A 9,822-nucleotide genomic window follows, 5' to 3' on the forward strand; every position below is an offset into this window, starting at 1 on the left:
TAAATCTTTAATAAAATCTTTAAGATTAAAAATGAGGGCGTGAGCACAAGTGGCATGGTCAGGCTGGAGAACGCGATCAGCCTAATCGGTCCGCATGGAGCGGGAGTTATGTCCGCCCGGCTTTCGGCTGCACCCGCCAAGTCACTGACCTATGTAGGATAATAGATTCCAATATACCGACCCTCAAAATGAGTCCTTGAGTGGCTCTTAGTTCACCTCTTCCTGTAACCAGTGCATGACACTTCCGAATCTTTACAAAAATCTAACTACTAGCTGAAGATGAGGAAAGGCAAGTTAGGTGGTATATAACCCAAAAAAAAAGAAAAGGCAAGCAGGAAAAAGACAAAATCTATCAAGAATTACCTCAGAAGAAGCATAAGATTTATGAGAGGAAGCAACGGCCAAAAACTAAGTCCAATGTCAAATCCCAGACTCGTCGTATGTGGAAGGATCCACCACTTTACGCCGCAGTCTGAAGGAGCAGTGGTATTTAAAGAGATCGTGAAGAAAGGCAGTGTCTCCCGTCCTACCGGCCAGACGGTAGGGAGGAAGACCCTCAAGGGCCTTGAGAAGCATATGCAAAACTGCAAACCGTAAAAGCTTATTTTCCATCACCGAGGAAAAGAGCTTCGCGCACTGGCAGGGAAGAAGTCCCGTGTCATGACAAAACCAAAACTGCTCATTTAGAGGGCTGGAGGGGACGCATTGAAAGAACCGAGGGAGAGGGAGAGGCTCCGCAGCGTTCTCAAGAGACTGGGGAAACTCAGGTGCACACGTGAGAGCTGCTCTACTAGCGTTAGCAGCATCACGGCCTATCTGAACCATGTCCAAAAACGTGGAAAAGAGGCTGCCCAGCTGGAGAAGCTGACCCTGACGAGTCACCATTGTGGCAAGGTGTATTGGTCAAGGCTGGACTTGCATATCACCTGAGGTCAGAGCACGGGCCTATCTTCTTTCTAGACACAGGGCAGCCAGAGGGCTTAACGGACATAAGCCTGCAGTCACCGAGTGGGGGCTTTCTGCCAAGGACGCTTTGAAGGCGTTCTGCCAACACAGCAGAGTTTCACCCACAAGGGCTGGCCTCTCTCTGCTGAGCAAACCCAGGAGGAGCTTATCACTTGGGACCTGCAGCAAGGGTATTAACAAAATACCAAACACTTATCACCTGGTATCTGTCAGCAAAACACCAAGGAACATCAAGTAACAATACTTTTTGAAACCAAGTACAAAAATTTGGCATCTACCTCCAAGGTGAGCAAGCCAGCCCAGGAAAGGCAGAAACAGTAAAGAAGGGTCTCGCTCCCACACTGCCTTGTCTCTGCGTGGACCCCATTGTTTCAGGACTGAGCCTCACTCAGAAATGAACTTGCTGAAAATTCAAGTGTGCAAGTTTTAGTGACAGAAATCTTGACCTGGGATAGGCTACCCGCCCTTACCTCCCAGTACTTTTGGGAGCTCTGGCAGTCGTGGAAATTCAATTCACGTAACACCTTGAACACTGCTAGCTTATTGTCTATGCCAGGATCCTCCTCTAAAGAAGACTTATCTACAAACCTGGGAATCGACATACACCCAGAAGATCTGACCTCTCTTGCAATCCTTTTGAAAATCCAGATCCCACTGTTTATGGGTGGCAGCTGCTTTCTGGAACAGGACGCCACTAAGTCCCCATACACTGCAGTGACCTCGAAAGACACTCAGTCTAATGCCAAATCCCAGGCTCGGCGTATGCGGAAGGATCCACCACTTGACGCTGCAGTGTGAAGGAGCAGTGGTATTTAAAGAGATCGTGAAGAAAGGCAGTGTCTCCCGTCCTACCGGCCAGACAGTAGGGAGGAAGACCCTCAAGGGCCTTGAGAAGCATATGCAAAGCTGCAAACCGTAAATGCTTATTTTCCATCACCGAGGGAAAGAGCTTCGCGCACTGGCAGGGATGAAGTCCCGTGTCATGACAAAACCAAAACTGCCCATTTAGAGGGCTGAAGGGGACGCATTGAAAGAACCGAGGGAGAGGGAGAGGCTCCGCAGCGTTCTCAAGAGACTGGGGAAACTCAGGTGCACACGTGAGAGCTGCTCTAGTAGCGTTAGCAGCATCACGGCCTATCTGAACCATGTCCAAAAACGTGGAAAAGAGGCTGCCCAGCTGGAGAAGCTGACCCTGACGAGTCACCATTGTGGCAAGGTGTATTGGTCAAGGCTGGACTTGCATATCACCTGAGGTCAGAGCACGGGCCTATCTTCTTTCTAGACACAGGGCAGCCAGAGGGCTTAACGGACATAAGCCTGCAGTAACCGAGTGGGGGCTTTCTGCCAAGAACGCTTTGAAGGCGTTCTGCCAACACAGCAGAGTTTCACCCACAAGGGCTGGCCTCTCTCTGCTGAGCAAACCCAGGAGGAGCTTATCACTTGGGACCTGCAGCAAGGGTATTAACAAAATACCAAACACTTATCACCTGGTATCTGTCAGCAAAACGCCAAGTAACATCAAGTAAAAATACTTTTTGAAACCAAGTACAAAAATTTGGCATCTACCTCCAAGGTGAGCAAGCCAGCCCAGGAAAGGCCGAAACAGTGCAGAAGGGTCTCGCTCCCACTCTGCCTTGTCTCTGCGTGGACCCCATTGTTTCAGGACTGAGCCTCACTCAGAAATGAACTTGCTGAAAATTCAAGTGTGCAAGTTTTAGTGACAGAAATCTTGACCTGGGATAGGCTACCCGCCCTTACCTCCCAGTACTTTTGGGAGCTCTGGCAGTCGTGGAAATTCAATTCACGTAACACCTTGAACACTGCTAGCTTATTGTCTATGCCAGGATCCTCCTCTAAAGAAGACTTATCTACAAACCTGGGAATCGACATACACCCAGAAGATCTGACCTCTCTTGCAATCCTTTTGAAAATCCAGATCCCACTGTTTATGGGTGGCAGCTGCTTTCTGGAACAGGACGCCACTAAGTCCCCATACACTGCAGTGACCTCGAAAGACACTCAGTCTAATGCCAAATCCCAGGCTCGGCGTATGCGGAAGGATCCACCACTTGACGCTGCAGTGTGAAGGAGCAGTGGTATTTAAAGAGATCGTGAAGAAAGGCAGTGTCTCCCGTCCTACCGGCCAGACAGTAGGGAGGAAGACCCTCAAGGGCCTTGAGAAGCATATGCAAAGCTGCAAACCGTAAATGCTTATTTTCCATCACCGAGGGAAAGAGCTTCGCGCACTGGCAGGGATGAAGTCCCGTGTCATGACAAAACCAAAACTGCCCATTTAGAGGGCTGAAGGGGACGCATTGAAAGAACCGAGGGAGAGGGAGAGGCTCCGCAGCGTTCTCAAGAGACTGGGGAAACTCAGGTGCACACGTGAGAGCTGCTCTAGTAGCGTTAGCAGCATCACGGCCTATCTGAACCATGTCCAAAAACGTGGAAAAGAGGCTGCCCAGCTGGAGAAGCTGACCCTGACGAGTCACCATTGTGGCAAGGTGTATTGGTCAAGGCTGGACTTGCATATCACCTGAGGTCAGAGCACGGGCCTATCTTCTTTCTAGACACAGGGCAGCCAGAGGGCTTAACGGACATAAGCCTGCAGTAACCGAGTGGGGGCTTTCTGCCAAGAACGCTTTGAAGGCGTTCTGCCAACACAGCAGAGTTTCACCCACAAGGGCTGGCCTCTCTCTGCTGAGCAAACCCAGGAGGAGCTTATCACTTGGGACCTGCAGCAAGGGTATTAACAAAATACCAAACACTTATCACCTGGTATCTGTCAGCAAAACGCCAAGTAACATCAAGTAAAAATACTTTTTGAAACCAAGTACAAAAATTTGGCATCTACCTCCAAGGTGAGCAAGCCAGCCCAGGAAAGGCCGAAACAGTGCAGAAGGGTCTCGCTCCCACTCTGCCTTGTCTCTGCGTGGACCCCATTGTTTCAGGACTGACCCTCACTCAGAAATGAACTTGCTGAAAATTCAAGTGTGCAAGTTTTAGTGACAGAAATCTTGACCTGGGATAGGCTACCCGCCCATACCTCCCAGTACTTTTGGGAGCTCTGGCAGTCGTGGAAATTCAATTCACGTAACACCTTGAACACTGCTAGCTTATTGTCTATGCCAGGATCCTCCTCTAAAGAAGACTTATCTACAAATCTGGGAATAGACATACACCCAGAAGATCTGACCTCTCTTGCAATCCTTTTGAAAATCCAGATCCCACTGTTTATGGGTGGCAGCTGCTTTCAGGAACAGGACGCCACTAAGTCCCCATACACTGCAGTGACCTCGAAAGACACTCAGTCTAATGCCAAATCCCAGGCTCGGCGTATGCGGAAGGATCCACCACTTGACGCCGCAGTGTGAAGGAGCAGTGGTATTTAAAGAGATCGTGAAGAAAGGCAGTGTCTCCCGTCCTACCGGCCAGACGGTAGGGAGGAAGACCCTCAAGGGCCTTGAGAAGCATATGCAAAGCTGCAAACCGTAAATGCTCATTTTCCATCACCGAGGGAAAGAGCTTCGCGCACTGGCAGGGAAGAAGTCCCGTGTCATGGCAAAACCAAAACTGCCCATTTAGAGGGCTGGAGGGGACGCATTCAACGAACCGAGGGAGAGGGAGAGGCTCCGCAGCGTTCTCAAGAGACTGGGGAAACTCAGGTGCACACGTGAGAGCTGCTCTACTAGCGTTAGCAGCATCACGGCCTATCTGAACCATGTCCAAAAACGTGGAAAACAGGCTGCCCAGCTGGAGAAGCTGACCCTGACGAGTCACCATTGTGGCAAGGTGTATTGGTCAAGGCTGGACTTGCATATCACCTGAGGTCAGAGCACGGGCCTATCTTCTTTCTAGACACAGGGCAGCCAGAGGGCTTAACGGACATAAGCCTGCAGTCACCGAGTGGGGGCTTTCTGCCAAGGACGCTTTAAAGGCGTTCTGCCAAGACAGCAGAGTTTCACCCACAAGGGCTGGCCTCTCTCTGCTGAGCAAACACAGGAGGAGCTTATCACTTGGGACCTGCAGCAAGGGTATTAACAAAATACCAAACACTTATCACCTGGTATCTGTCAGCAAAACACCAAGGAACATCAAGTAACAATACTTTTTGAAACCAAGTACAAAAATTTGGCATCTACCTCCAAGGTGAGCAAGCCAGCCCAGGAAAGGCCGAAACAGTCCAGAAGGGTCTCGCTCCCACTCTGCCTTGTCTCTGGGTGGACCCCATTGTTTCAGGACTGAGCCTCACTCAGAAATGAACTTGATGAAAATTCAAGTGTGCAAGTTTTAGTGACAGAAATCTTGACCTGGGATAGGCTACCCGCACTTACCTCCCAGTACTTTTGGGAGCTCTGGCAGTCGTGGAAATTCAATTCACGTAACACCTTGAACACTGCTAGCTTATTGTCTATGCCAGGATCCTCCTCTAAAGAAGACTTATCTACAAACCTGGGAATCGACATACACCCAGAAGATCTGACCTCTCTTGCAATCCTTTTGAAAATCCAGATCCCACTGTTTATGGGTGGCAGCTGCTTTCTGGAACAGGACGCCACTAAGTCCCCATACACTGCAGTGACCTCGAAAGACACTCAGTCTAATGCCAAATCCCAGGCTCGGCGTATGCGGAAGGATCCACCACTTGACGCCGCAGTGTGAAGGAGCAGTGGTATTTAAAGAGATCGTGAAGAAAGGCAGTGTCTCCCGTCCTACCGGCCAGACGGTAGGGAGGAAGACCCTCAAGGGCCTTGAGAAGCATATGCAAAGCTGCAAACCGTAAATGCTCATTTTCCATCACCGAGGGAAAGAGCTTCGCGCACTGGCAGGGAAGAAGTCCCGTGTCATGACAAAACCAAAACTGCTCATTTAGAGGGCTGGAGGGGACGCATTCAAAGAACCGAGGGAGAGGGAGAGGCTCCGCAGCGTTCTCAAGAGACTGGGGAAACTCAGGTGCACATGTGAGAGCTGCTCTACTAGCGTTAGCAGCATCACGGCCTATCTGAACCATGTCCAAAAACGTGGAAAAGAGGCTGCCCAGCTGGAGAAGCTGACCCTGACGAGTCACCATTGCGGCAAGGTGTATTGGTCAAGGCTGGACTTGCATATCACCTGAGGTCAGAGCACGGGCCTATCTTCTTTCTAGACACAGGGCAGCCAGAGGGCTTAACGGACATAAGCCTGCAGTCACCGAGTGGGGGCTTTCTGCCAAGGACGCTTTGAAGGCGTTCTGCCAAGACAGCAGAGTTTCACCCACAAGGGCTGGCCTCTCTCTGCTGAGCAAACCCAGGAGGAGCTTATCACTTGGGACCTGCAGCAAGGGTATTAACAAAATACCAAACACTTATCACCTGGTATCTGTCAGCAAAACACCAAGGAACATCAAGTAACAATACTTTTTGAAACCAAGTACAAAAATTTGGCATCTACCTCCAAGGTGAGCAAGCCAGCCCAGGAAAGGCAGAAACAGTAAAGAAGGGTCTCGCTCCCACTCTGCCTTGTCTCTGCGTGGACCCCATTGTTTCAGGACTGAGCCTCACTCAGAAATGAACTTGCTGAAAATTCAAGTGTGCAAGTTTTAGTGACAGAAATCTTGACCTGGGATAGGCTACCCGCACTTACCTCCCAGTACTTTTGGGAGCTCTGGCAGTCGTGGAAATTCAATTCACGTAACACCTTGAACACTGCTAGCTTATTGTCTATGCCAGGATCCTCCTCTAAAGAAGACTTATCTACAAACCTGGGAATAGACATACACCCAGAAGATCTGACCTCTCTTGCAATCCTTTTGAAAATCCAGATCCCACTGTTTATGGGTGGCAGCTGCTTTCAGGAACAGGACGCCACTAAGTCCCCATACACTGCAGTGACCTCGAAAGACACTCAGTCTAATGCCAAATCCCAGGCTCGGCGTATGCGGAAGGATCCACCACTTGACGCCGCAGTGTGAAGGAGCAGTGGTATTTAAAGAGATCGTGAAGAAAGGCAGTGTCTCCCGTCCTACCGGCCAGACGGTAGGGAGGAAGACCCTCAAGGGCCTTGAGAAGCATATGCAAAGCTGCAAACCGTAAATGCTCATTTTCCATCACCGAGGGAAAGAGCTTCGCGCACTGGCAGGGAAGAAGTCCCGTGTCATGGCAAAACCAAAACTGCCCATTTAGAGGGGTGGAGGGGACGCATTCAACGAACCGAGGGAGAGGGAGAGGCTCCGCAGCGTTCTCAAGAGACTGGGGAAACTCAGGTGCACACGTGAGAGCTGCTCTACTAGCGTTAGCAGCATCACGGCCTATCTGAACCATGTCCAAAAACGTGGAAAACAGGCTGCCCAGCTGGAGAAGCTGACCCTGACGAGTCACCATTGTGGCAAGGTGTATTGGTCAAGGCTGGACTTGCATATCACCTGAGGTCAGAGCACGGGCCTATCTTCTTTCTAGACACAGGGCAGCCAGAGGGCTTAACGGACATAAGCCTGCAGTCACCGAGTGGGGGCTTTCTGCCAAGGACGCTTTGAAGGCGTTCTGCCAAGACAGCAGAGTTTCACCCACAAGGGCTGGCCTCTCTCTGCTGAGCAAACCCAGGAGGAGCTTATCACTTGGGACCTGCAGCAAGGGTATTAACAAAATACCAAACACTTATCACCTGGTATCTGTCAGCAAAACACCAAGGAACATCAAGTAACAATACTTTTTGAAACCAAGTACAAAAATTTGGCATCTACCTCCAAGGTGAGCAAGCCAGCCCAGGAAAGGCAGAAACAGTCCAGAAGGGTCTCGCTCCCACTCTGCCTTGTCTCTGGGTGGACCCCATTGTTTCAGGACTGAGCCTCACTCAGAAATGAACTTGCTGAAAATTCAAGTGTGCAAGTTTTAGTGACAGAAATCTTGACCTGGGATAGGCTACCCGCCCTTACCTCCCAGTACTTTTGGGAGCTCTGGCAGTCGTGGAAATTCAATTCACGTAACACCTTGAACACTGCTAGCTTATTGTCTATGCCAGGATCCTCCTCTAAAGAAGACTTATCTACAAACCTGGGAATCGACATACACCCAGAAGATCTGACCTCTCTTGCAATCCTTTTGAAAATCCAGATCCCACTGTTTATGGGTGGCAGCTGCTTTCAGGAACAGGACGCCACTAAGTCCCCATACACTGCAGTGACCTCGAAAGACACTCAGTCTAATGCCAAATCCCAGGCTCGGCGTATGCGGAAGGATCCACCACTTGACGCCGCAGTGTGAAGGAGCAGTGGTATTTAAAGAGATCGTGAAGAAAGGCAGTGTCTCCCGTCCTACCGGCCAGACGGTAGGGAGGAAGACCCTCAAGGGCCTTGAGAAGCATATGCAAAGCTGCAAACCGTAAATGCTCATTTTCCATCACCGAGGGAAAGAGCTTCGCGCACTGGCAGGGAAGAAGTCCCGTGTCATGGCAAAACCAAAACTGCCCATTTAGAGGGCTGGAGGGGACGCATTCAACGAACCGAGGGAGAGGGAGAGGCTCCGCAGCGTTCTCAAGAGACTGGGGAAACTCAGGTGCACACGTGAGAGCTGCTCTACTAGCGTTAGCAGCATCACGGCCTATCTGAACCATGTCCAAAAACGTGGAAAAGAGGCTGCCCAGCTGGAGAAGCTGACCCTGACGAGTCACCATTGTGGCAAGGTGTATTGGTCAAGGCTGGACTTGCATATCACCTGAGGTCAGAGCACGGGCCTATCTTCTTTCTAGACACAGGGCAGCCAGAGGGCTTAACGGACATAAGCCTGCAGTCACCGAGTGGGGGCTTTCTGCCAAGGACGCTTTAAAGGCGTTCTGCCAAGACAGCAGAGTTTCACCCACAAGGGCTGGCCTCTCTCTGCTGAGCAAACCCAGGAGGAGCTTATCACTTGGGACCTGCAGCAAGGGTATTAACAAAATACCAAACACTTATCACCTGGTATCTGTCAGCAAAACACCAAGGAACATCAAGTAACAATACTTTTTGAAACCAAGTACAAAAATTTGGCATCTACCTCCAAGGTGAGCAAGCCAGCCCAGGAAAGGCCGAAACAGTCCAGAAGGGTCTCGCTCCCACTCTGCCTTGTCTCTGGGTGGACCCCATTGTTTCAGGACTGAGCCTCACTCAGAAATGAACTTGATGAAAATTCAAGTGTGCAAGTTTTAGTGACAGAAATCTTGACCTGGGATAGGCTACCCGCCCTTACCTCCCAGTACTTTTGGGAGCTCTGGCAGTCGTGGAAATTCAATTCACGTAACACCTTGAACACTGCTAGCTTATTGTCTATGCCAGGATCCTCCTCTAAAGAAGACTTATCTACAAACCTGGGAATCGACATACACCCAGAAGATCTGACCTCTCTTGCAATCCTTTTGAAAATCCAGATCCCACTGTTTATGGGTGGCAGCTGCTTTCTGGAACAGGACGCCACTAAGTCCCCATACACTGCAGTGACCTCGAAAGACACTCAGTCTAATGCCAAATCCCAGGCTCGGCGTATGCGGAAGGATCCACCACTTGACGCCGCAGTGTGAAGGAGCAGTGGTATTTAAAGAGATCGTGAAGAAAGGCAGTGTCTCCCGTCCTACCGGCCAGACGGTAGGGAGGAAGACCCTCAAGGGCCTTGAGAAGCATATGCAAAGCTGCAAACCGTAAATGCTTATTTTCCATCACCGAGGGAAAGAGCTTCGCGCACTGGCAGGGAAGAAGTCCCGTGTCATGACAAAACCAAAACTGCTCATTTAGAGGGCTGGAGGGGACGCATTCAAAGAACCGAGGGAGAGGGAGAGGCTCCGCAGCGTTCTCAAGAGACTGGGGAAACTCAGGTGCACACGTGAGAGCTGCTCTACTAGCGTTAGCAGCAT

This window comes from Sorex araneus, chromosome X (assembly GCF_027595985.1).
Source record: "Sorex araneus isolate mSorAra2 chromosome X, mSorAra2.pri, whole genome shotgun sequence".
In the NCBI taxonomy this organism is placed as follows: domain Eukaryota; kingdom Metazoa; phylum Chordata; class Mammalia; order Eulipotyphla; family Soricidae; genus Sorex; species Sorex araneus.